Consider the following 27,269-nt stretch of genomic DNA (forward strand, 5'->3'; position numbering starts at 1 on the left):
TAGTGCTTTTAACTTGTGCATTATCTCATCTGGTGCCAGCACCACCCTCTAAGCAGTGTGGACTCCTGTTATCCCCTTTTATGGATGGGGAAACAGGTTCCCAGAGTTGAGGTACTTGCCTGGTTCTGTGTTTACAGTTGGGACAGGGGCAGGTCCTAGCACTCGAGTCGAGGTCTTCAGATGCAAACTCTGCCCCTCTACTCCTCTTCCATGAATTCCCAATTGTCTGTCATTTACATGTCACCCTCACAACTGCCACATCCATGTGTCTCCTTTGCTATTGTCTACTTAATATTTTCAAAGTGAAAGTTTTCCATTAAATAAATGTACCTTAAAAGGAAGCTTGATAGGGGCTTCCCTGGTGGCGCAGTGGTTGGGAGTCCGCCTGCCGATTCAGGAGACACGGGTTCGTGCCCCGGTCCGGGGAGATCCCACGTGCCGCGGAGCGGCTGGGCCCGCGAGCCATGGCCGCTGAGCCTGTGTGTCCGGAGCCTGTGCTCCGCAACGGGAGAGGCCACAGCAGTTAGAGGCCTGCGAACTGCAAAAAAAAAAAAAAAAAAAAAAAAAAGGAAGCTTGATAAAGCCCCAGGTTTGATGTTCTGGTACACATGCAACTTTAAAATGAGCACAAAACTGTTTAAAATATTTATTTGGGAATGGAACTCATGCTCTGGCACCTGGCTGGGTCCAAGTCCCAGCTCTGATGTGGTAGCATGTGCAGCTGGTCTCCATCCAGATGCCCCCGGACCTCACATTCCAGGGTGCAGCAGCCCCGCTCCCAAACTTTGCCTGATGGCTGTTCTCTGGCCATTCTCTTAACAACTGTTTCTGAAGCTCCCAGTGCCAGGAAAGGTGCTAGGCACAGTGGATACAGGGGTGATTAGGACAAATGCTGTTACCCAGAGGGACCCACACCCCCCTGTGATACTTCCTGCTCTGGGCCCTGTCAGATAAAACAGCCTACCTGCGCAAGTCCGAATTCTGGCCCCAAGCCCACTGGCCAGACCTCCAGGCAAGCCCACTGAGCCTCCATGGGAGGTGAGGGGCCTAAACAGTTCCTCTCCTATGAGGTGCAGCCTCATTAGAGCATAGAATCATCCACTTTGGAGAAAAGTATACCCAAGATGGGCCAATGAAGAGCTTGCTGGTGACTGTCTTACTATATGAACAAGGTGGAAAGCAATGCCAGGAGAGCCAGGGAGGAGAACAGTGAGCTAGTAAAAATCCCAGAGGCACTTACTAGCTATGCGACCTTAGGCAAGTTTCTTAACCTCTTTGAGCCTCAGCCTCTACCAGTATAAAATGGGCATATGGACTTCCCTGGTGGCGCAGTGGTTGAGAGTCCGCCGCCGATGCAGGGGACACGGGTTCGTGCCCCGGTCCGGGAAGATCCCACATGCCGCAGAGTGGCTGGGCCCATAAGCCATGGCCACTGAGCCTTCACGTCCAGAGCCTGTGCTCCACAATGGGAGAGGCCACAACAGTGAGAGGCCCGCGTAGCGCAAAGAAAAAAAAAAGGGGGCATAGTACTAGAACTCCGTCCCCTGGTTGTTGTGAGGATTCACTGAGCTTAGTACTTAGAAATGCTTAGCACAGAAACTATCAGCCATCAGTTATTACAGGTCACACGTGGCAGACCACGGAGGAGACCTGGACCGCCTGACCCTGTGTCAAGTGCTCAGACCATCAGGCCTGCCACCTTCCCCTTCTCTATATGTTAACATTCCCTATGTGTGGACGAGGTGCAACAATACGAGGGCAAGCGCACTGGCCTCTGCAGTGCTCTCTGGGAGGGGTCCAGAGCCCCTTCTTTCCCTCAGGACGCCTCTGTGGTGTAGTAACTTGTGCCCAGACTCACCACCTGCCAGGATCCATGTCCGTCTGTTCACAAGGACCAGATGGGCCCCAGCCTCCTCCTGTGAGCTGAGTGTCTGGTCCATGGAGGCAAGAAAGGTCACCGCCATGTGTGAGCTGGACCCCTCTCTCTATAAAGTCATCTCTCAGTAAACAATGAGTGTTGCCACCTCCGGCTCAAGAAGCCAGACCAACGTATGCTCAACTCTTTCTAGTCAGAGCTGTTTCCACAAGCCGTTGGCTTCTGCAGGGAACATTTGGTTTAAGAGGAAATGGAATTTCCCCTTCAATATTCTTCTTGGATGAAAGGTCTGATTGGAATCAGGGCATCAAAAATCATGCCCTGGTGGTTATTTGCATTAGTGGCTTTTGACTTTGCAGGGACACCTGGAGCACAAAGGGGCCAGCCTCTCCCACCTAACACATCCCACCCCTACAGCTCAGGCAGGTCCTGGCTGGCCGCCCCAGAGCAACCTGGAGCCTCAGAGCCCTGTGCTGTCTGGTCAGGAGCTTGGCTAACTCATCTTTGCAAGAACCTGCTCCGTGGTCCGTCCTCACATCACTGTCCCGCAGGCCCGTGCTCTGGTTCAGGCTTCTTCCACTCCACAGCATGATGAGACATGCCCACACACACATGTGCACACGCACAGCATGCGCTTGCCTCTCTGCCTGCGATAAACCATTCCATGGAAGTACTAATTGTTATACGTGGTAAGAAGGAAAAAAATTGTTCATTGCCTAGACCGCAGGCTACCAAAACCCAGGGAAGCCCCAGTGAAACAAATGGAGACGGGGCCTGGAAACGCAAGAGAAACGTAAAATGAGACCACACTCAGGGAGTCCTTGAGGGAGACGCAGTGAGAAATAGCGCGGCAGAGGCGGCAGGCACGTCACAGTGTGGGCTTGTGTGTCTGTCCTGCCCTGGGGGCAGCCACACGTCTGGGTGTCCCTCACACCTAGCACAGGTCCAGGCACAAACAGGCACCCAGGAAATGTTTGTTGATGATGGAAGGAAGGAAGACACCAGAGGAGCAGGAAGACAGCTTCCGCTCCGAGACTGGGTGCCGCTTTCCTTAACTTGGGTCAGTATCTGCAGAACAACAGTGTTGGCCGAGCGGGACGGAAGCTCTAAGGATCAGGGTCATCTGCACCCAGAGGAAGAGCTAATCTGAGGACTGGGAGGGGCAGGGCCGATCGCGCAGTTCTCCCAGGCTTGCTCTTGCAGCAGGAGGGCAGGTGTGCAGATGCGGCAGGGTGCACAGGACGACTGAACCTGCCTGCCATCTGAATGGAGCCCACCCCGACCCCAGCCACGTCGGGGAGACATCGAGAATCCCGTGCCTCCCATAGCACACGATGGCCATGCTCAGGAGCCTGGGATTTGCCTCCTGAGAGGGGGCCAGAAGCCAGTGGACAGATGGAGAAGGTTAGCCTCTGGCCCTGGGCAAGGAGTGCTACCCACGTGTCTGAGGGACGGCTGCCAGCATTCCTGCAGGGTGCTGTTGCCTTCCTCCCAGAGCCCTGAACCTGAGCTCCTGCCTCCAGGGCACGGCAGCTAGCGGCCATCAGTGGGGGATGCTTCTGACCCACTGACACGTGCAAGAGGACTATGAACTCAGCTCCAGGGCCCTGGAAATCAGGCCGGTGTTTGTGCGAGGCAAGAACCCCTGCAGAGAGCCGCAAGAAGGGAATCCTCTCCCGGGTCCTAGTCCTGCCCGCTCAGTTTCCCTCCGGTCTTGAGTGGTGATGCTTCCAAGAGTCTGGTGACTGTGGGCAGAGATCGATAGCCACTGAATCCAGCCCAGAGATGAAGAATCGTTTCTCCACAGAGGCTCCGGCCTTCTAGGAATGTCTGAGTCCCAAGTGCAGCTGTAAACTAGCCATAATTTAGCCCAGTTTTTCCTGCTTCCTGCTATTTTATGTAAAGAATCTTTCTACGCTGTAAAGAAAACAAATAACACCTTGCATTGTTTAAGAATTGTGTTTGGCAACAGAAATCTAGAAAACAGTGACTTAAACCCAATTGGGGTTTTAGTTACCTAGTTCTTTAGTTTCACTTACAAAAGGGCTCTGGGAATAATTAACCCCAGGCTTTTTCAGCAGCTCCATGAAGCCATTTAGGGACCCAGGCTCCTACTGGCCCTCAGCCTTGCTGTCTCCAAGTGTGGCCCTGGTCCTCACATCTGCAAGCTGACTCTGGAGCTCCAGCCATCCCAGCTGAGTTCCAGGCAGGAAGACGAAAAAGGGCAAGGGCAAAACATGTGTTATCAATCTACTGTGTTTTAAGTAACTTTTTCTGGAGGCCCCACCTGACAATTTTCTTGAACATCTTGTATTCCAGAACTATATCACATGACCATTCCATCCACAAGGCAGGCTGCTTTCCCCCCCCCCCCCCCGGGCGCGTTGCTATTCCAACAAAATGGGATTTCTGGTAATAAGGAGGGAGGGAAGAAAGGCCGTGGAGTGGGCACCTGGCAGTCTCCACCACACAGCTCTGTGTTTGCCCTTGTCTCAGCCAACTCATTGAAGGCTCTGGGAAATGGATTAGAGAGAGGAGGAGGAGGAAGAGAGAAGGAGAAGAGAAGGGAAAGGGGAAGAGCCTACAACAAGAGCCCAGAGCCGACGCCCAGGTGGGCGTGCGTGTGTGTTAGGGTGCCAACAGACACTGTTTGCCCAGCATATAGAATGTTCAGTGTTAAAACCAGGACAGTCCTAGGCAAAGAGGGACAGCTGGTCACCTTGAATGTGCACACCTATAGGTGTGTGTGAACCGGGGGTTGTTAGACTAGAGATCCCAGACCGGTGCTCCTTAAGAGCTCCTTAAGATGTTGTCCAAGGACCCCTGGAGGCCCTCAAGACCTTTTACGGGATCTGTGAGGTCGGGCTATTTTTCCAATAGATTAAAGTGGTATTTGCCTATTTCACTCTTTCTCTCACAGGTATACAAAGGAGCTTTCCAGAGGTTATATTATGTGTGATACTGCAACAGATTGGATGCAAAAGCAGATATGCAAATCCAACCATCTTCTATTCTGTTAGAAAGAAATAGAGACACCAGACACCAAAGAGATTTTCAACAAATGTAAAAGAATGCCACTCTTCTCAAAATTTCTTCACAAATTTACTTCTGTTTTCAAGAATAGAGTCATTTTCCTTAAAAATATGTTATGTTAACATATGATGATTTGTTACAGTTATTTTTAAATGAATGAATGAATAAATTTTTAATTCCTTGGTCTTACTTTCTAATATGATAAATATTGATAACCATAACCTACACTTTAAAAAAGATTTTTGGCATCCTCAATAATTTTTAAGAGTGTAAAGGGGTCCTGAGACGGAAGAGTTGGAAACCTGTTGTCCTAGACTAGACAAGTAAGGTTCCCCTGGGCATTAAATAATGGGAACAGGATGAAGGCTGGGCCTCGAGGCCCTGGTGTCAGAAGGCAGCAGCTCTGGGAGCCTCCACAGGAATAAATGTCCTAGTGTAGTGCTGCTCAAAATGTGCTCCATGGATAGGGGCCAGGCTGAGAACTATTCACATTAGTCACTGTTGAGATAAGTACAGAAGTCAAGAGAAGCTTCTAGAAACTTCCATAACAACTTGATAGAGTAGCTTTACGTCTATTGAAACTAATAATAGGAAAAGCTGGGCTTGTATTTTGTATGTCCTCTCTCTTTCATTTTATTTTTCCAGAAATTTATTTTTACTGTACTTGGCAAAAGTATTCCATGATGCATTGGAAATTTTCAAAATATGGCCCTTTCATGCCTGAGGTGAATCTTAAAGGATAAATACTGGTTATCCAAGCAAAAAAGGGGACAAGGTATTCCGTAGAAAATTTTGTACTTCAAGGGCAAACTGTGCATTGTTGAGAGCACACATTTCCTGCCGACCTGATTGTAGCCTTTCACTGAGCTATTTTACAATTTTATATACTGTAGATAACTAATAGTAATACAAAATAATTTCTGCCTATAGACATGCAAAACTCCTGTCATGCAACTGGCTTCCTCCCTCACTGTGGCTGAGGACCGTTTAGCCTCCATTTATTCATTCGTTGCCATATTCCTACTCTAATTATGTCTGTTCTTTGGATTTACCTTTGAACTTGTTGTAACATCTCAGCGGTATCCTCATTAGTGAGTTACATAAAATCATTATTAAGTGTTCATTAAAAAGTAATATGATCCTTCACATTATTCACAAACACAGGGTTTGCAAAGCTCTGTTCTTGGACCCCGCCATTGATGTGATTCAATTGCCTTCTGGAAGTCACTTCCATTCTCATCCTGCTGTCTGAAAAATCTGTACCCTCTCCTCTGTCTACTTTGTCTAGCTTATAGCTGTTCTTTCTTTCTAGTTTGGGCTTCCTCATTATCTTGTTTGTGAGGTAGAAAGGGGGCTGAGAGAGAGCAACAGAGAGAGAGAAAGAGAGAGAGAATGAAACCAGTAGGAGATCGAATAGATGGGGGCAGGGGGTCCATGTGCACAGCCCATGTGTGCTTTCGTGTATGTATAGCTGGAGATAACTGTGTCCTGCCCAGCAATCACTACATACCTATTTTGGTTTTGTGAGCAAAACCACACCTCTGTGAGCTCCTGGCTTAAGGCTTGTCCTTGGAAGCCATCCTCAAGATCTCCATGCCAGAACCCAATCCCAGCCTCAGTTGCTAAGCCCCTGGCAGAAGAAGACCTTTGTCAAGAGGACCTGGATGCTGGGGGAGGGTGTCATAAGCCTGACCTCAGCTGCAGAGGAGTGCAATTCAGGGACCAGTGACTCTGACACTTGAGGAAGCCAAAATGCTGGTCCCAGCCACCACCCGCCACCCTGAGGGCAGGAGAGGGTGTCTGAGGTTCCCGTCAGCAACCTTTCTTCCCACTTCAGCTGCTAATAGAGCAACAGCCTGATTGTCTCCAGTTCCCTGTCATCTTCTTGCTGGGCCTTTTGGGAGTAAGGTGGCCAAGGGGCAGCACACGAGTGATGCAGACTCTCTACTGGAAACCCAAATCTTTTTCTTGTAACAGTTTCACTGAGGTAGAGTTTACATACCATAAAATTCACTTGGTTTAAAGATACAATTCGGTAACTTTCAGAAAATGTATAGAGTTGTGCTACCATCGCCACAATCTAATTTTAAAACCTTTCCATCACCCCAAGAAGTAACCTTGTGCCCATTTGCAGGCACCCCCTATGTTCAAGGCAACCGTTGCTCTACTTTCTGTCTATAGATTTGCTATTTCTGGACATTTCCTATAAATGGAATCGTACAATACACATAATGCTTTTGAGTTTCATCCATCACAGCATGTATCAGTACTTCATTCCTTTTTATAGCCAGCTTGTATTCCATTCTATGGATATGTCATATTTTGTTTATCCATTCACCAATTGACAGCCGTTTGGTTGTTTCCACCTTTTGGTTATCAACGTCGCTAGGAACCTTTGTGTACAAGTCTTTGCGTGGATTTACATTTTCATTTCCATTGGGTGATACATAGGAGCGGAATTTCTGGGTCACATGGTAAATTTATGTTTTTGATAAAGTATCAAATTGTTCTCCAAAGTAGCTGTACCATTTTACATTCCCACTAGCAAGGTAGGAGAGTTCCAGTTGCTCCACATCCTTGTCAACACTTGTTGTTGTCTGCCTTTTAGATTATAGGCATTTGTGGGTTGGGAATTTGAATCTTGAGCCACATGAAGTGAGGGCAGGCCACAGCTGTGGCTGACCCATCTTTGGCAGTGCACCGAGAAAGCTGCCTCTCATCCTGCATCAGGTCCTTGGATTCCTACCTTTCTTGAGGCCTGATTATTCTGCTCCCTTTGGGGTCTGTATATTACCCCCATGTCTTTTCAATACAATGTTTTTTTAAAAAAAACTTAAGTGAGATTGCGTGAGGTTCTGTCACTTGCAACAGCACCCATTTGAATTGCATACTTCTCATGGCGCCCCATTCCTGACCCTAGTTGGAGCTGACATCGCCTATTGGAATAAGACCAGCAGGCATCAGGTGGGTCAGGATTTGTTCTTACTGCAGACAACACAGGGAAATGCCTTCAGCAATAAGGAGAGCCCAGCTCTCCAGGCACCGGGGTGACAAGCGGCACATTCATTCAGGCTGCAGCTCACCTTTCCGGACCTGCCACAGGCTCAGGTGAGTTAAAGTTAGAGTCTTGCCAGAGGATCCCATCAAGCGGTGAGAAGGGTCAGTATCTTTTGAGAAATTTAGTGAAGATGGAGGGTATCAGAAAATGTCTCCCCGTGCACTTTGAGAACATCTCCTGGGTGACCAAAGTTGGTTCTATGAAAGCATAGAGAGCTCTGTGACCTGGGGTGGGTCACCTGACCTCTCCGAGCTGTAGTCTGCAGGACTGTTGTGAGGATTTGTGATAAGGAGAGCCCCAGAATGGTGTCTGGTTGGTTGCTTGTGGTTGACACTTTTCCCAACATTGGCATCGTACCAACGTTTACTGAGGGGAAGTGAGATAAAACAGCCTCGCCCCAATCTTTTGCTTTGGGGGAGGCACTTCGGCATCCTGGTTAAGAAAGCAAACTTCCATGCTAGACATAGCAAGCAAGTCATACTGTGCCTGCTGTGTTTGCTTAGGCAAGTCACCGCATCTCACTCAGCTTCAGTTTTTCCGGCCCTAAAGTGACACCCGTGACGGTGTCTCACTCATTTCAGTGTGTCACGAGGTCCCATCGGACAGTGAAGGGGGAGCCCTGGGCCTGGATCCGGGCGCCTAAGAAGCATTCACCAGCACTGACAATTTTCATAGCTGCTGTTCCTTGCATTTCTCTGAACTTTCCCAGGGGCTGGGAGCTGCCCTCACTGCTGCTGATGTGTAGCTGCCTCGGGGACGAGCCTGTGCTCTGTCTGAGGTGGGCTCGGGGGCCCGGAGGACATAAGGGGAAGCTTGAGGGCCCAGAGCCACCCCCACTGCCCCCGTCAGGTCTCTGACCATGAGATCCTGCTGCCGCCCCCAGCTGGAAGGCTCCCGCCAGGCCAGCCCCTCATCCTGCCAAGGACACTGCTGACCCCAGCCCAGATCAGATGTGTGCTGTGTCACCTGAGCTCTGCAGCCCCTCCTGGCCCAGGACAACAGGTGGATGTGCTCAGTAACTCGAGTCTACCTTCTGAGGGCCTGAGAGATTGAGAGCGGGCAGGCAACTCTTACCTCAGACAGCCACATGGGCAATAAACAAGTTTTCAAGGAGACCATGCCCAGCTCAAGCTTCTGCAGGGCCGGATGTCATGCTGGGCGTTGTCCAGGACCTTGGCTTTTCGTAACAACTAAGGCGTCAGCAAAACCCGGCCTCATGTGTGAACTCCCCATGGATGGGTGTGGATCCTGGACCACTGTCTTTCCGTGCTCTTTCCCATTTCTCCACGTCTATAGCCGGTGGGGGAGTGAGTCGTAAGAGCAGAGGCACTGCAGTCAGACCAGGCCTTGAGCCCCAGGATCTTGATCTTGAGCAAGTCAGTTAACCTCCCGGAGCCTCAGTTTTCTCATTGGTAAAATATGGATGATAATACCTGCTTGCTGTGGTTTGGGGGAATTAGATGAGGTGATGTAGGGAAGCTTGGGGGCCCAGATCCCGGCACAGAGTAAGCCCTGAGTGTACGGCAGCCAAATAGATTATAGGAAGCAGTGTCCCCTCTTTAACTATGAGGACAGAGAAGTCCATCTGGCCAGAGCCTGAAGAGATCTGACAAGCGTGTGCTCCCACCCACCGTGTACTCACAGCACCTCCTGCGTGTTTGTCTGCACCCTGTAACTGCTGGAGGAAAGACTGGCGGGCAGGAAGCCCCCGGGCGCAGGGGTTCAGTCGGAAGAGGGTGGGAAACACCAGCTAAGCTGGGGGTAGCATCACTTAGAGCTTCTTGTTACCCAAACTCTCCTGCCCCCCAACCCGAATACTCTTCAGAAAGCGCTAAAGATGGGCACCCAGAGGTGACACCCCAAGTTACCTTGTTCCAAACACAGACTCTAATCAATACACAGAGGGCCACAGACCGCTTGTCTACACCCAGACTCTGGGAGAAAGGGCAAAGGATAAACGCAGGTGAGAATCTTCATACGAGGGGTGTGACGAGCTTCCCCAGAGAGAAGCACATCTGCGTGTACGTGTGCCTGACACGGGTTCTGTGGTGGAGCAGACAGGGCATCCCCAAAGCTCTAGAAGGTGTCCGAGTGACCTCAGTTCCCCAAACAAAGACCTAATTATTCTGATCAATGCTTCATCCCAACAGAGTTTAAATTGGTATAAATGCTTTTGTAAATAAGATGTTTGGCATGAGGTTATACATTTTTTCCAAACAAACAATCATTTTCTTTTGCTCCGTGGCATGTGGGATCTTCCCGGACCAGGGCATGAACCCGTGTCCCCCGCATTGGCAGGCGGACTCTCAACCACTGTGCCATCAGGGAAGCCCCAAACAAACAATCTTATACATGATGCTTAGGTTATAAGTTTAAACCCGTAAAGGTCTGTTTAAATCATAACATGTCAGCAATCTTGTTTTTTAATGAAAAATATTTATGTTAGAACCCGTTAAACATGTACAGCCCAGTTAAACACAATATAAGGTCTACCTGCATCCAAGCCTTCTTTCCTCCTCCACTCAAGCCACAGGACCAAGGCCCCTGGACCAGCTCTAGCTCCAGTGAGGGTCCTGGTTAGTGGAGCCAGCATGCTAAGCACATCTCATGTGTTCAGGCATCCAGTCAGCACCTGGCATGCCTCTGGAGACTGTCATTGGCCCAGGGAGTGGGGGGAGACCTACGCTGGTCCAGGTGGACTGAAGGAGCGGTCCTTCCAGCTCTCTTGCTGAGCATGAACGTGTCCCAGTTGCCTCTGGAAGCCACTACGCCAGCACAAGTGAGGCTGCTGAGAACAGGGCAGCAGCAGAGGAGCTCAGGGCCAGAGAACCCAGGGACACCAAGCCTGGGCTTCACTGCCTCCACAGCTACCCTGCCTCTGGACTTCCTGTTCTGCTGGACTTTCCGTTGAATTCGAGGGAGGTTTCTACTCTTTGAGGCAGGAAAGCATCCTCGTGCAGGCGGGAGGTGTGTCTAGAGATACATGAAGAGGGAGGAACTTTCTTGACATAATGAGGCAAAAGTGGAAAGAGATAGTGGAAGAAAATAAGGGATTAATGAAGGAGTCTGTGCTTAAGCAATAAAGACACTTCCCCATATGGATTATTTGACCAGAGAGTCATAGGAAAATAGGAAAAGGAGCACTTGACTTGGGCCACAGCCCCTGAGGCAGAAGGATGGCTAAAATGGAGAGAGATTTCTCTGTAGCTGGAACGTACAGCCAGCCTAGAACAGCGTGGTCCCCAGTTACTCAGGGAGGAAGAGTGGGGGCAGGGGAGAGCCACATAGAAGAGGCCCTGAGGGGACGCGCAATCACCTGCCCACAGTCACAAGCCAGGGCTGAGCTCATGTTCCCAGAATACGGGCACACTTCTAGGTGCTCTGAGCAACTTTGCACCCAAAACTCTTACCGGCAGCCGTGTCATCTTCCAGGGGCTTGCTTCCAGCCCCTGATATAGATGAGAGCGCTCTGTTTACTTTTCTCTCAATCCAAAAGATGTTCTTAACTCTTCTCACGGCCTCAGTCAACACTACACTTCCTTCCATGGCAAAAGCCAAATGAGAATGAAAGCTGTCTTAGAGCAACTGGCTCTCATGAAAACTGGTGTCGCACATCTGTTGTTTTGCCCGCCTGCGTTCATTTCTCCTGGGTCTGCTAATGCCCTGACCCTGAGGCAGTGTGGTTTGCGGTGGGTCTGAGCCCACCCCTGATGCAAGGGTGAGCATGTTGGCCAATGAGAGCGCTACACTCCCTCCTGGCGGTAAGTCAAGTGAGGGCAGGTGACCCCAACCCAGCCAATCCAAGCTAATGCGGTAGAACTGTTGATGGTGGGAAGTGGGGAGGGGTTCCCTATGTGCTAAGCCAGTAAGGACGTAAGCCATCTTGGAGGCACTGGGATCATTTTGGTGGCTTGTGAGAAGAACCTGCCTGAAAATGAAGCAAAGATAGAAAGAGGAAAGCAGGCCAAGAGACAGACTGAGACCTGATTATGTCATTTGAGCCCCGTGTCTAAAGCCAGAATCCAGGACTTTTCACTTCCATGAGCAAGGGATATATTCTCTGTTTTTGCTTGATCACTTAAGTCTGTTTTTCTAACACTTGTAACTGACGCAACTTGGGTTGATAACACATCTCAACCTTAAAAAAGAATGATTTTCCTTCTTATTATTTAGTTCTTGGCCTTATGTAAAAGACCTAGGATATTTCTAATGTACATCAAATTCTTGCCGTCTGACCTTGAACAAGTCATATCCATGTCCTCATGAAAATAAGGCATGGGACCCGATCTCCCAGGTCCTCTTATTTATATAAGGCCAAGTATTTGTGCTCTACAAGCAGTCTCTTAGCAACCTTCACACTCAGATTTAGACACAAAACCATTCTTCTTCAAAAATGTGGATTCAAAACATTAAAATAGGGCTTCCCTGGTGGCGCAGTGGTTGAGAGTCCGCCTGCCGATGCAGGGGACACGGGTTCGTGCCCCGGTCCGCGAAGATCCCACATACTGCGGAGCGGCTGGGCCCGTGAGCCATGGCCGCTGAGCCTGCGCGTCCGGAGCCTGTGCTCCGCAGCGGGAGAGGCCACAGCGGTGGGAGGCCCCTGTACCGCAAAAAAAAAAAAAAAAAAAAAACATTAAAATAAAACTTTTAAAAGTTTAATCAAATTTCAGATGAGGAAAACCATGTAAGATCTCTTTGCTTTAGCAAAACATAGAACCACGATCATGGTGGAGATGTGTCATCTGCTAGTTTCTGGTGCCAGAAAACTTCTACTCTCCCTCCAACTTCTAATGAGTACCACCCGGCTGTAGCTATAGCCAGTCTATTTCACTCAGCCTTTTAATTTATTTAATTTATTTTTTTTGGCTGCGTTGGGTCTTCGTTGCTGAGTGCAGGCTTTCTCTAGTTGCGGCGAGTGGGGACTACTCTTCGTTGCGGTGTGCGGGCTTCTCATAGTGGTGGCCTCTCTTGTTGCAGAGTACTGGCTCTAGGCACACAGGCTTCAGTAGTTGTGGCGCGTGGCCTCCATAGTTGTGGCTCTCAGGCTCTAGAGCACAAGTTCAGTAGTTGTGGCACACGGGCTTAGCTGCTCCGCAGCATGTGGGATCTTCCTGGACCATGGATCGAACCCGTATCCCCTGCACTGGCAGGCAGATTCTTAACCACTGCGCCACCAGGGAAGCCCCTCACTCAGCCTTTTAAGCCACAAACTCTTTCAGAGGTAAGAGAGGTGTAACAGTTTAACAATCTTCAGAGAACAGAACTGTAGTTGCTTTGCCTGTAGACTCTAGGGCCCTGACTCAAAGCCCTTCAGTGACTCTCTGTCAACCCAGATGCCAAGTCGGACACCTGCCCACTCGCTCTCATCTCTCCTCCCACTCCTGCCTGCTTGAGCGTCCTAGGTACATCACTGAGTCTTTCTGAACCCTCAGTTTCCTCATCTGTAAAATGGGGATAATACTAGTCCCTTCCTCCAAGGGTTGTTGTAAGGACTGAAGGAGTAAACAGCGCCCAGCATGCACAGTGTAAATGTTCACTCTCATCCTCATCATGATGCTTCTGGATGGACTCCTCGGTGCCAGATGGATGTTTGCTTGGTTGGATGGCTGGATGAACAAATGGTTAAAGTCTGAAGGACTCAAAAATATTTCACACTGCGAAATACTTATTAACGATGGTGTTCTAGAGATGTAAACGTAGCAATTCAGAAGAGACAGATCTCACAGCCCGCACCCCTTCCTGCTATTCCTGCCCACTCTAGAGCCCCGCCCCCCGTCAGATCCCTTCTTTTTGGAGCCTTTGCTACTGGCTTTCAGGACCCACGACGTCTAGTTAATGATGATTTGCAGCTCCTAGTATAAATTTGCTCTTCTGGGTATCTAATATGAACTGCTCCCAATACAAGTGCAGACTCATTCCCCAATTATGCCTGTTTTAGCTAAGAGATACCCAGAGTGACCAGCTGACCCCAGAACTCAATTCCCTGTGGGCACTCAGAAGTAACAGGATTTGAGAACCAATTCTCCTAAAATGCTCTTAAATGAAACCAACTGATGACTCAGAAAGACCATTTATTGAGCATAATAAGAATTAGATTGGACCAGAGCCCTAGTCTCAGGCATGGCTTCGAGAATTCCCTCCTAGAAGATACCCACTCTGAGCCCCCAAAAGGCTACTGGCTGGCTTCAGAACTAGAACAAAGTGGGCCCACCAATCAGGAGGTGTCAACCCCCCAAGAGGCTTGCGGAGTATAATGAGAGAGGGCTGAGGGGTACAGTCAGGCTGGGTTGCTACTCTAGCAAGCCTTGTTTGCTAGCTGGGTGATTTGGGGTAAATTTCTAACTTCTCTGAGCCTCAGTTTCTTCATTTATAAAGTGGGGCCATGGTACTCACACCCAGGTAGCTGTGAGAACTGACTGAGATCATACATGTCAAATGCTTGTCTCACCAACAAGTGGTCCAAGGCTACTGTTTTGAGTGTCCTTCCTTCTCTTGAGATATATTTCTGGCCCAGAGCCAGTCTCAGCCCCTGAACCCTGGATTACTCTCACCCCTGAGTGATGTATAAACTCTAAATATATCGTTTCCCAGATTCCACCTTCTCCTGCCATAACGTCATCGCAGCCCTCCCAGAGAAAAGCATTTGAGCAGGTTCTAGCTTAACATTCGCCATAGTTCACCCCAAATTAGAGCTTCTGAACCTTCTCAGGGCTATACATAGTTGTGAATCTAACAAAAGCTACGGTCCTTATCCCTGTAAAAATGACCATGCTTTTGCATGTGACTCAGATTCCAGGAAGCCCCTCTACGGGCCTCCTAGGGCTACATGTACCCCGAGATGAAGGTCTCTGCCTTAACTGACCTTCAGAAGCCTCTGGCCTTCACGTCTGTGCTTGGCCAGCATTCCTGTTGGCCACGTGTAAGCGAGTCATCCCCAAAGGGGCACGGTAGCTGTCCCTCACTTCACAGTTTACAAGGTGCCACGGAACAAAGTGACACGTTCTCATTTGAACGGCCACAGAAAACTAATTTCACCCCCTCTTCAGCCCCCTTTTCACGGTGTCTGCCTCAAAAGTCATGCTTTCCCGGCTTTGCCCTCAACACAGAGAGCCCCTTACAGGACGTGGCCCGGAGAGGGTCCACCTCCCCGCCCTTCCCCCCGGCTCTCCCCACCCTTGAACCTCATCCCACTATGAGGCCTGCCCCTGCATGTTCCCAGGCTCCTGTCCCGAGTGCCACCTGTCCTGGGGCTTCACTCACAAGTGCCGCTGTCCTGCAAGGCTCCTCTGGGCTCAGCCCCCGAGGCAGGAGGGAAGAATTAAGTCAACCAGTTGAAAGATATCAGGCTTCAGAAGCAAGCTTTAAACAGACTTGAATAGCAGAAAGTTTCAAAGGCACTCGCTGGAGTTCCTGTAAAACCCCTGCCAGCTCTCCTGTGAGCTGACGGTTCCAGCCGCTTAGATCTCTTCGAGCAAATCTCCTCGTCATGTCACCAGCCCCAGTCCTGCAAAGGGACTAAAGGGCCTTTTGTATTTAAGCCTTTCAACAGAAAGAGATGGGTGGGGGGCTGTGGACCCTCCCAACCCGAAATATGAATCTCTCAGAGCATCACTGAGCCAGAAATCTCCTTCCCTCTCCCATCAGGAATTGATGGCATTTGGGGTTGGAAGGGAACTGAGTCCTATGTCGCCACGTACTCAGCGTGCAGTTGAGGACACTGAGGCTCGGTCAAGTCTGCTTGTTACCCCAGACCTCTCGGGGAGTGAGTGGCCAAGCTGGACGCTGCCCAGAGCTCTTGCCTCATCAGTATGCAGGACAGTGCACAGCCCTTCAAAGGGTGACTTCGACATGAGTTATGGAGTCCGTTCCTCAATGGTCAATATTCGGGTAAACTTAACGGTGTTGACAAAACTAGGGCTACTGAAAAACTGAACATCAGTAAATGATCACAGGGTTAAACAGAGCTTTACAATGTATGTGTGTGTTAGTTTGCTAGGGCTGCCAGAACAAGATGCCAGAAACTGGGGGTATCAACAACAGAAATGTATTTTCTCACAGTTCTGGAGACTAAAGTCCAAAATCAAAGTGTCGGCAGGGTTGGCTGCTCCTGAGGCTTCCCTCTTCGGGTTGCAGGTGGCCGCCTTTCTGCTGTGTCCTCACATGGCCTTTCCTCCGTGCAGGTGCATCCCTGGGGTCTCCTCCTCTCTTATGAGGACACCAATCCTACTGGATTCGGACCCACTATAATTGCCTCATTGTACCTCCACTACCTCTTTCAAGATTCTATCTCCATGTACAGTCACATCTGAGGGGTCAACAGCGCTGACCCCCCCATGAGGGCGTCCCACTATGCTCTTAATTACCAAGGCACTTTTCTCTTTTAAAAACATACATATTGTACTTTGTTATAAATCAGAAACTAAGACACCATTGTAAAGCAATTATACTCCAATAAAGATGTTAAAAAAAAACCCCACACACTTACATATTGTTGTGAACCAAATTGTTCCCCCCACCCCCAAATTCATACATTGAAGTCCTAACCCCCAGGGACAAGACCCTGGTCTGTGCTGAGACACCTAAGTGCAGGGCTTTCTCAGCCACCTGCTAGCTGAACGACATTGTCCTGGGGTCATTTTGTGGCCAGAGATTGCTTAAAGTCATGGGGAGCAAGTGCAAGCTTAGATCCAGCAAACCGGGTCCCGGTGAGCTGCGGGGCCTGCAGCTGACATTCAGTTGTCTCTTCAGTGAAGTGGGGCCAACCTGTCCTGAGCTCTGCCCAGGGAGGCGGGGAGAGCAAACAAGACACAGCCAAGAAGTGGCAGCACATTGGGAACTGTAACAAAACCAAATAAATGAAAGTCATTAAAACTATGTCTCTTTTTCCTTTCAGGTAAACGAACACATCCCCCACAAAAAGATGGCGTTTTCAAAGGCATGGCTATCAGTGGTGGTGTTTCTTAATGGCCCATGTCTGATGGGCCCATAGGTCACCAGCTCTCTTTGAGAGGCCACAAGGCCTCTGGGCCTCGAACGAGCTCTGGGGGTGCAGTGCTTTGTTCCAATGAACGGTACATGTAAAGGGCTCATTCGCTGTTAGGCCAGGGAGCTCGGGGTGGACTGAGCATGACTGGTGCAAGTGGGACCTTGAGCTGGGTCCTGAGCAAGGTCGGGGAGGTGACGGGTCATCGACATTCCCAGTGTAGGGGTTGCGGCACACAAGTCAGCAGTGGGGGAGGGCTGGGCTGTAGAAGCAGCACAGTGTTATGGGTTATAGGCCAGCCCCCAGAGCTGGCCTGAATTCAGCTGCATAACTTTGGGCAAGTTGTTTAGCCTCATTTGTGCCTCAGTATCCTCATCTGTAAAATGGGGACAATTGTGATGTTCACCACATAGGTTGTGGTGGAGTTTAAATGAGTTCTTATAAGAAGAGTCCTTAGAGAGGTGCCTGGCATGTAGTCAGTAACCCAGGAACGATAGCCTTTCTAGTTCATCCTGTTCTTTCATTAAACCGTGATTGAGCATCTGGTACGTGCCGGGACTATGCTGGGCTCCAGGAACGCACAGCCTTGCCCTCCAGAAGCACACAGCATGCATAGATGTGAAAACCGTTTAAACAGTGTTGTAAATAGCCTCACAGAGATAAAGCCCAACAAGTTATGGAAACCAGGAAGAGCCTGTGACCTGGCCTGAGTCGGGGTGGACGGATGGGGTGTCCAGAAAAGCATCTCTAAGAACATGTCACCTGGTCCAATCATAAAGCAAGAGCAAGAATGTCTTGGGAAAGGGGTGGCAGTGGGAGGGCACACGTGCAGAGCGACGTGGGGCAGTGTGGGCCCTGCGGCAACCCATGGCAGTTCTGGGTAGGAGGAGCTTAAGTCTAAGCAGAGATGACAGGAAACACATCTGAAAGCAGGTGGGAGCCAGTGCCTGGGGCCCAGTGCCACACCAAGGGCTTGGACTTGAACCCGTGTGGGTTTGAGCAGGGAGTGGCATACCTGGATGTGTGTTTTAAACCTGAGCACAGTAAGAGGTGGAACTGGAGGAGAGAACACTAGAAGCTAAGTCACCCAGGAGCCAACTGGGTGGCTGGCTGGGTGACTTAGCTTCTAGTGTGATGGGGGTACAGAGAGAGCAGGGACGCCAGGAGTGCTCAGGAAGGGACCTGGCACAGCGTGACTCAGTGACTGCAGGAAGAGGGGGATAGGTGGCTGGGTCCACGGGGGTGTTTCCAAAAGAGAAGGGGGGTCAGAGGAGGCCAAGGGCAGGCAGGGGATCCAGTTGCAAGGAATCGAGCTGGGAGGCTGGAGCGTGGAGACACCTGCCCAGGGAGAAGGAGCAGGGCAGAGGCCTCGCCCAAAGTCAGGGGAGGCGCAAACGTCCAGGGGTGAGTAGACCAGGCAGGGGCCACCAGGAAGCCGAGGAGCAGAGGTCAGAGGGCTGCCCAGAGAGCTCAGAGCCCTCCCAGATGTAGGGAGGGCCAGGAAGATGGAGGGCAGGAAGTGCGGGAGACTGACCACAGGAGGGCAGTAGAGCCGCCAGGGTGTGTGGGACAGGGACCCCAGGTTAAGAGGGAAAGGGACTGTGAGGAAAGAGAATAGCAAATGTAGGTCACTCTTAGGGAGATCTGAGTGAAATGGGGGAGAGAGAAAGGTATGAAGTGGACTCGAGGAGAATTCCCTTTTAAAGGGAAGAAGCATGAAGCAGAAGCCAATAGAGGCAGAGGGGAGAAAAAAAAGGAAAAGTGCTGCTGGAGGGACCAGGCCCCCGGGAGGTCAGAGGGCATGAGTGCCAGCCTGGGCACCCTTGGGTGTTAGTGACAGAAAACCTGAGCCACCCTGACCTAAGAAGCAGAGAATTTGTCGGCTCACATAACTGAAACATTCCAAGGTAGTCAGCCTTCTGGCATAACCGGATATGGGGATTCGAGCAATATCACAGGATCTGGTTTCTCCCCCTCCAGCTCCTGTCCCTGATTCCTCACTGTCTACCCCATTTCCAAACAGATTCACTTTTTTAATCTTTTTTTAAAATGGGGATATAATTCACTTATAAAATTCACCCTTTAAAAGTGGACAATTATACTTTAAAATCATTTTGACATTATTCACAAGGTTTGCAATGCTCACCACTATCTAATTCTAGGACCTTTTCCTCACCCATCAGCAAAAACCTGTCCCTACCAGCAGTCATTTCTCATTTCCCCCCACCCTCAACCTCTGGCAACCATTCACCTACTCTCTTTCTCAATATGTGGACTTATGTGTCTGGCTTCTTTCACTTATCATAATTTTTTCACCCATGTTGTATGTATCAGTACTCCATTCCTTTTGATGCCTAAATAATATTCCATTGTAATGGATATACCACAGCTTGTTTATCTATTCATCAGTTAGTGGATATTTGAGTTGTTCCCATTTTTTGACTATTATGAGTAATGCTAGTATGAAAGTCCTTGCATAAGTTTTTATATGAACTTTTTTGTTTTTGGTTTTTTAAATGTTTTAATTGAGGTATAGTTGATGTACAATATTATACAAGTTTCAAGTATACAACATAGTGATTCAATATTTTTATAAATTATACTCCATTTATAGTTATTATAAAATATTGTTTATATTCCCTGCACTGTATAATGCATCATTGTAGTTTATTTACTTTATTCATAGTAGTTTGAACCTCCTAATTCCCTACCCCTATCTTCCCCCTCCTCCTTCCCTCCCACCACTGGTAACCAGTCATTTGTTCTCTATATCTGTGAGTCTGTTCCTTTTTTGTTATATTTACTAGTTTGTTTTATTTTTTAGATTTCACATATAAGTGATGTTATACAGTATCTGTCCTTCTTTGACTTATTTAACTAAGCATAATACCTTCCAAGTCCATCCATGTTGTTATAAATGGCAAAATTTTATTCTTTTTTATGGCCAAGTAATATTCCATTATATATATACATCACAACTTCTTTATATATATCACAACTTCTTTATATATATATATACACATCACAACTTCTTTATTCATTCATCTGCTGATGCTTAGGTTGCTACCATATCTTCACTATTATAAATAATGCTGCTATGAATATTGTGGTGCATGTACTTTTTTGAATTAGGGTTTCCATTTTTTTCAGATATATACCTAGGAGTGGGATTGCTGGGTCATATGGTAGTTTATTTTCAGCTTTTTAGAAACCTCCATACTGTTTTCCACATTGGCTGCACCAATTTACATTCCCACCAAGTGTTTCATGGCCTAGCATGCAATCTATCCTGGGGAATGCTCCATGTGCTCTTGAAAAGAGTGTGTATTCTGCTGCTTTGGATGGAATGTTCTATATATATCTATTAAATCCATCTGATCTAATATGTTATTTAAGGCCAGTGTTCCTTATTGATTTTCTGTCTGGAAGATCTATCCATTGATATAAGTGGAGTGTTAGAGTCCCCTACTGTTATTGTGTTACTGTCAATTTCTCCCTTTATGTCTGTTAATGTTTGCTTTATGTATTTAGGTGGTCCTATGTTGGGTGCATATATGTTTACAACTGTATCTTCTTGGATTGATCTCTTGATCATTATGTAATGTCCTTCTTCATCTCTTGTAACAGTCTTTGTTTAAAAGTCTATTTTGTCTGATATAAGTATTGCTACCCTGGCTTTCTTCTGGTTTCCATTTGCATGGAATACCTTTTTCATCCCCTCACTTTCAGTATGTGTCTTTAGATCTGAAGTCTCTTATAAGCAGAATATAGATGAGTCTTGTTTTGGTGTCCATTCAACCAATCTATGTCTTTTGATTGGAGCATTTAGCCCATTTACATTTAACGTAATTATTGATATGTATGTTCTCATTGTCAGCTTGTTAATTGTTTGGGGGTTGTTTTTGTAGGTCTTTTTTGTTCCTATTTTCTTCTTCAAATATTAGTGTGCTTGATGTTGTCTCAGAGGTCTCTTAAACTGTCCTCATTTCTTTTTTCTGTTCAGCATCAGTGATTTCCGCTGATGCTCATCCCACTTGCTTGTCCATTCCTCTGTATCATTTAGTCTCTCATTTAGATTCCTTGTCGTGTAGTTTTCATGTCAGTTATTGTATTCTTCATCTCTGTTTGGTTGTTCTTTATATTTTCTAAACCTTCGTTAAAAACGTCTAACTTCTCACTCTGTACATTCCTTCTTCTCCCAAGTTCTTTGATCATCTTTACTACTTTGGACGATTTCTTGGATAGGTTGCCTAACTCCACTCCACTTAGTTCTTCTTCTGGGGTTTTATCTTGTTCCTTCCTTTGGAACATGTTCATCTGTCACCTCATTTTACTTAAGTTGCTGTTTTCATTTTTATGTGTCTGATAGGTTGGTTACATTTCTCAAACTTAGGGAAGTCACCTTTTTTAGGAGACATCCTATGTGTCCCAGCAGTGTACTGTCCTCTTTTCAGCAGAGCTATATGCTCTAGGAATGCCCCCTGTGTGGGCTGTGTGAGTACTTCTGTTGTGGTGAGCTGACTACTGTTCCTAGTCCAGTTGGTTGCCAGGTCCTGCCTTGTGTGGAGACTGCAGGCCACTTGTTGGTGAGGCCCGATCATGAGATGGCTGACTGCAGAACCCCAGGGGGCCCCAGGGCTAGTGATAGTTCACTGGTGGGTGGAATCAGGGTCCACGTGACCCCAGGTCTCTTGTCTACCCACTGGTGGGTAAAGCCAAATCCTGGGGCTAGTGACAGCCTAATGGCAGGCAGAGATGGGTCCTGGGGTCTGGTGGCAGGGCCCAGGGTTCCCAGAGCTGGTGTCAGATGGCTGGTGTGTGGGGCTGGCTCCTGACACAGTTGGCTGCAGGGTCCAGGGTGTCCCAAAGCTTGTGTTGACCTGCTAGCAGGCAGGACCAGGGCTCAGCCAGTCTCAGGGAAGGGTCTGGCCTGCTGGTGGGTGGGCCAGGTCTACAGGCTGCAGGACTGCAATTGTCTTGAGGTTGTTGTCTGCCCACTGGTGGGTGAAGCAGGTTCCAAAGATAGAGCAGACTTGCTGGTGGGTGGGACTGGAGCCCAGGGGATTCTGGGGCTGGTGCCTGCCCACTGGTGGGTAGAGCAGTGTCCCAGCATCTCAGGCTGCAGGGTCCTGGGGTTCCTGGGTGTTATGCCTGCATATTGATATATGGGGCTATGTCCTGGGCTCGCTAGTGAGCAGGACCGTGTCCAGGGACAGCTGTGGTCTCTTGGGATCTTCAGGCAGCCTGTCTGCTGGTGGGTGGGGCTATGTCCATGCCCAGTTATTTGCTTGGCCTGAGGCATCCCAGCACTGGCAGCTATAGACTGTTGGGTCAGGCAGGGCTGGGTCCTGGGGCTAATAATCCAGAGGGAGGATTCCAAAATGGCACTTGCCAGCACCAGTGTCCATGTGATAGAATGAGGTCCCCCAAATGGCAGCCATCAATGTCTATGTCCCCAAGGTGAGCTACAGTTGCCACCTGACTCTCTGGGAGACTGTCCAAGATCAGCAGGTAGGTCTGACCCAGGCTCCTTTCAAATTACTGCTTCTGCCCTGGGTCACAGAGCATGTGAGACTTTGTGTGTGCCCTTTAAGAGTTGAGTCTCTATTTCCCCCAGCCCTGTGGGACTCCCAAAAGTGAGCCCCACTGGCTTTCAAAGCCAAATGCTCTGGGGGTTCACCTTCCTGGTGCAGGACTCTTGGGCTGGACAGAAGTCCCAATGTGGGCCTCAGACCTCTCACTTCTTTGGGAGAACCTCTGCAGTTGTAATTATTCACCTGTTTGTGGATCACCTACCTGGGGATAACATGGGACTTGACTATATCTCGACTCCATCCCTCCTACCCATCTCATTGTAGTTTCTTCTTTATATCTTTTTCATCAATGGTTATCCTGCGAATAGTTGTAATTTTTTTAATTAATTTTTATTGGAATAGGGTTTATTTACAATGTTGTGTTAGTTTCTAATGTATAGCAAAGTGAATCAGTTATACATATACATATATCCACTCTTTTTTAGATTCTTTTCCCATATAGGTCATTACAGAGTATTGAGTAGGGTTCCCTGTGCTATACAGTAGATTCCTATTAGTTATCTATTTTATATATAGCAGTGTGTATACATCAGTCCCAATCTCCCAATTTATCTCTCCCCCACTTTCCCCCTTGGTAACCATAAGTTTGTTTTCTATATCTGTGACTCTATTTCTGTTTTGTAAATAAGTTCATTTGTACCATTTTTTTAGATTCTACGTATAAATGATATCATTTGGTATTTGTCTTTCTCTGTCTGACTTATTTCACTCAGTATGACAAACTCTAGGTCCAACTATGTTGCTGTGAATGGCATTATTTCATTCTTTTTATGGCTGAGTAATATTCCATTATATGTATGTACCACATCTTCTTTATCCATTCGTTCATTGATGGATCTTTATATTGCTTCCATGTCCTGGCTACTGTAAATAGTGCTGCAATGAACACTGGGATGCATGTACCTTTTCAAATTATGGTTTTTTTTCCGGATATATGCCCAGGAGTGGGATTGCTGGACCATATGGTAGCTCTGTTTTTAGTTTTTTAAGGAACCTCCATACTGTTCTCCATAGTGGCTGTACCAATTTGCCAAATAGTATAATTTTGGTGTGCCCATAAGAAGAGGTGAGCTAAGCATCTTTCTTTTCCACCATATTAGCCAACCTCCCTTCCTGAGGCCTGTGAACATATGGTTTTAAATCTCTTGTATATGTAACTATAAGTAAAACTGCTGGGTGATATGGTAACTCTGTGTTTAACTTTTTGAGTAACTGCCTAATTGTTTTCGACAGCAGTTGCACCATTTTAAATTGCCACTGACAATGAATGAGGGTTCCAAGTTCTCCACATCCTCACCAACACTTATTATTACCTATCTTTTTTTTTGTAGCCATCCTCATGTGTGTGAGTCATACCTAATTGTAGTTTTAATTTCCATTTCCCTAATGACAAATGATGCTGAGTGTCTTTTCATATGCTTATTGATCATCATGTATCTTTTTTGGAAAAATGTATATTCAAATCCTTTGCCCATTATTTAATTGGGCTGTTGTTTTTATTATTGAGTTGTAAGAATTCTTTATATATTCCAGATATAAGTCCCTATGAGGTACATGAGTTGAAAGTATTTTCTACCATATTGTGAGTTGTAAAAAGTCACTTCCTTGTTAGTGTCTTTGACAACACATTTTTGGTTTTGAGGAAGTCTATTTTATCTATTTTTTTGCTTTGATTGCTCATGCTTTTGGTGTCATATCTAAGAAACTCAACCCAAAGTCATAAAGAGTTATACCTATGTTTTCTTCTAAGAGTTTAATAGCTTTAACTCTTACATTTAGGCCTATGATACATCTTAATGTAATTTTCATTTATGGTGTGAGACAGGTATCCAACTTCATTCTTTTGCATGTAGACATCCACTTGTCCCAGCACCATTTGTTGAAGACTATTCTTTCCCCATTAAATTGTCTTGACATCCATGTCAAAAATCAATTGTCATAGATGTATGGATTTTTTTCTGAACTCTCAATGATGGAATTAGTGCACCCCTTTTTTACACAGCATGGGTTTTGTGGTCCTTGAAAATGGAACACCATTTCCAAAATCTGTTTAAAGTCTCCACCCTACACATTTGTTTAAATATTACCCAACTTGACAAGCTGTCACTGGAGGTTCCCAAGGGAGACCTGGAGCCAGCCCAGGTCATAATGTTTACTGTGCATGACTCCATGCTCCCCATCTACATCCACACACAGCCTCCCTCAGTTCACAGCATTCCATTTCTTAGATGAGGAAACTGGCGCAAAGAGATGGGGGCAACCCCACCACTTGTGACATCCCACAAATCATGTTCAAACCCTTTTATCTGATATATAGGGTATTGCTGCAGCCCCCAACACCCCTCATGCAAGAAGCATTGGCTCACTGTACCCACAGACACTTGTACAGCCTCTGTTTAAACGCTTCCACAAATGCAGGACTCCTGGTTTTCCTTTTCCTTCCACATCTATTATTTTCATTATGAAACATTTCAAACACACAGAAAAGCACTGTTGACACCCATAACATAACAAATACCCATGTGTCCACCACTGGGAGTGAATAAAAGCTAATATTTTTCTATGTTTGCTTCAGATCTTTTTTTAATGAAAGTCAATTATTACAGATGTATTGATGATCTATATGAATCCCTCCCCAATTCTCTCTCTCCACAATGGAATCATTATCCACAAGTAACAGAACATTCTACTCATTCTTTAAACTTTTTCCACACCTGTATACATGTGTGGACAATACATATTGTTTTGGATGCTTTAAAACTATATCTAAGTGATATCATGCTGTAATATTCCAATCCTAGTTCATTCACTCAGTTTTTTGTTGTAGATGTTTATCCATACAGTTCCATGGAGATCTAGTTGATCCATGGTAACATCCATATAGACTTTCAATGCGAGAGGACATCGTGATTTGTACAACCCTCCTGACCATGGACACTTCCCAGTTTGTAAGTTCTACAAATGCTACTATAATAAACAACCTCTAATGATATGAGCTGGGTCATGAGGCATGTATATATCAACTTTATTAGACTTGCCAAATTGCTCTCTAAAAGTATTGTAATAGTTTATATTCCCCCCCAGTCAGCTATGAGCAGTCCATTTACCTAGAGCAAACCATGGTGTTGCCAACCACGCTATCCTCTAACATGAAAGAGGGAATTCACCGCTGTTCTCAGCAGCACCGTTTCTTTTCCATGGCTGACTCTTGAAGGAACTACCTTACAGTGATGGATGCACTTTCCCTGTTGGTAAGCTCAGACTGTGGCCATCTAAGATCTTCCAGAGCATTTCCCCAAGTGCTCCTATCAAATCAGATACCCCTTAGTTAGAACTGATTTTTCACCCAAATTTAAATTTTAGAGGGGCTGTGTGTGGATTTGGGAGGAGTACGTTCACATTGGAGCGCAACAACTTGCAAAATTGTCCTCTAATGTAGTTCAGAGAGCCTCAAAAATCATATTTGATTTAGGTTATCTAGTTGGTAATGTTTGAAAACATTTGCTTGTGCTCAGAAATAATTTGCCAGCCCCCCAAGTTCCATCTTTTAACATGTGCTGGCTCTATTATTACCTAAGATTCTTTGATCCAGTTACCCAGGCATTTTAGTCCCCCCAAAACCTGTGGTCAGCTCGGTACACGACCTCCTGATTGTCCTCTCCCTTCTCACTGCATCCCAGCAATTCCCCTTCACCCTTGCTGCCCTGGGGTTGCATCCCACCCACCACCCTCTTCTCAGAAAGTGTCAGTGGAGGAATTTGCCTCTGGCTCTGTTTTCTAGGGTATCTGGAAAGACCGCTGCCTAAAATCATCTCTCTCCCTTCCAGTGGTACAGGTAACAAGTTTAGGGGAAAAATTGGTTTGAAAGATTATGGCCCAGATAGATATGCAACATATATGAAGGCTGAATTTGGGAAAAGACATTACAGTGGGAGAAGATGGTGATGATGAGAGGACTATAGTGGGCTGGCGTCAGCAGGCCTTGCACCCCGGACAGATGGGAACAGGTGGAAGGAACCAAGGTAGCTGAGTTTGGGATCTCAGCCTGAGAGGCAAAAGAGCCATTAGAGGAAATAAGGGAGAGGTTGGGAGTGCGCATGGATTCTAGGGTAAAACCGACGTGCATTCTGGTCCAAGCTCTGCCATTTGCTAACTCTGTGACCTTGGGCATGTTACTTGTCACCTCTGGGCCTCATTTCTTCACCTCTAAGGTGGAGTGAGTGGTGAGCCCTACCCTATTCAAGAGGATGAAATGAAATAGTATTGAGCCCACAGCCTGGGCAGGGGCTTGATAAATTAACATTTCATGTTATCTCCATTGCCTTGGCCCAGCCATGGAGCTTCCTCAACTGCACAGAGTGTTCAGGGCTGAATCATGAGCTCTAAGGTGGCTCCCAAACTGCCCGTCCAGGGCTAGACAGGTCCCCAACCCTTCTTGGGATCACTGGTGATGAAACAAAAGAGGTAGGAAGCCCCCAGGTCTCTGGAGACGGTTCCCTCAGAGCCCTCCCAGCCCTGGCCCTGCCCCCCTACGGCCCCCCCGCAGTGTGGGGAGAGGAGGGAGGGAGAGGGAGGGGGACCCACCCCTGGGCCCTTCTAGTGCAGCATCCTGACTGTGATTGGTGTGACCCCACAATAGACTCTCCTGGGGAGCCTGCTGGAGATGCAGATTCCAGGCCTCCCCTTGACCAGTGGATTAGACTGGGGATGGAGCCGGCACCTGAA

This window comes from Mesoplodon densirostris, chromosome 5, assembly GCF_025265405.1.
Source record: "Mesoplodon densirostris isolate mMesDen1 chromosome 5, mMesDen1 primary haplotype, whole genome shotgun sequence".
NCBI lineage: Eukaryota > Metazoa > Chordata > Mammalia > Artiodactyla > Ziphiidae > Mesoplodon > Mesoplodon densirostris.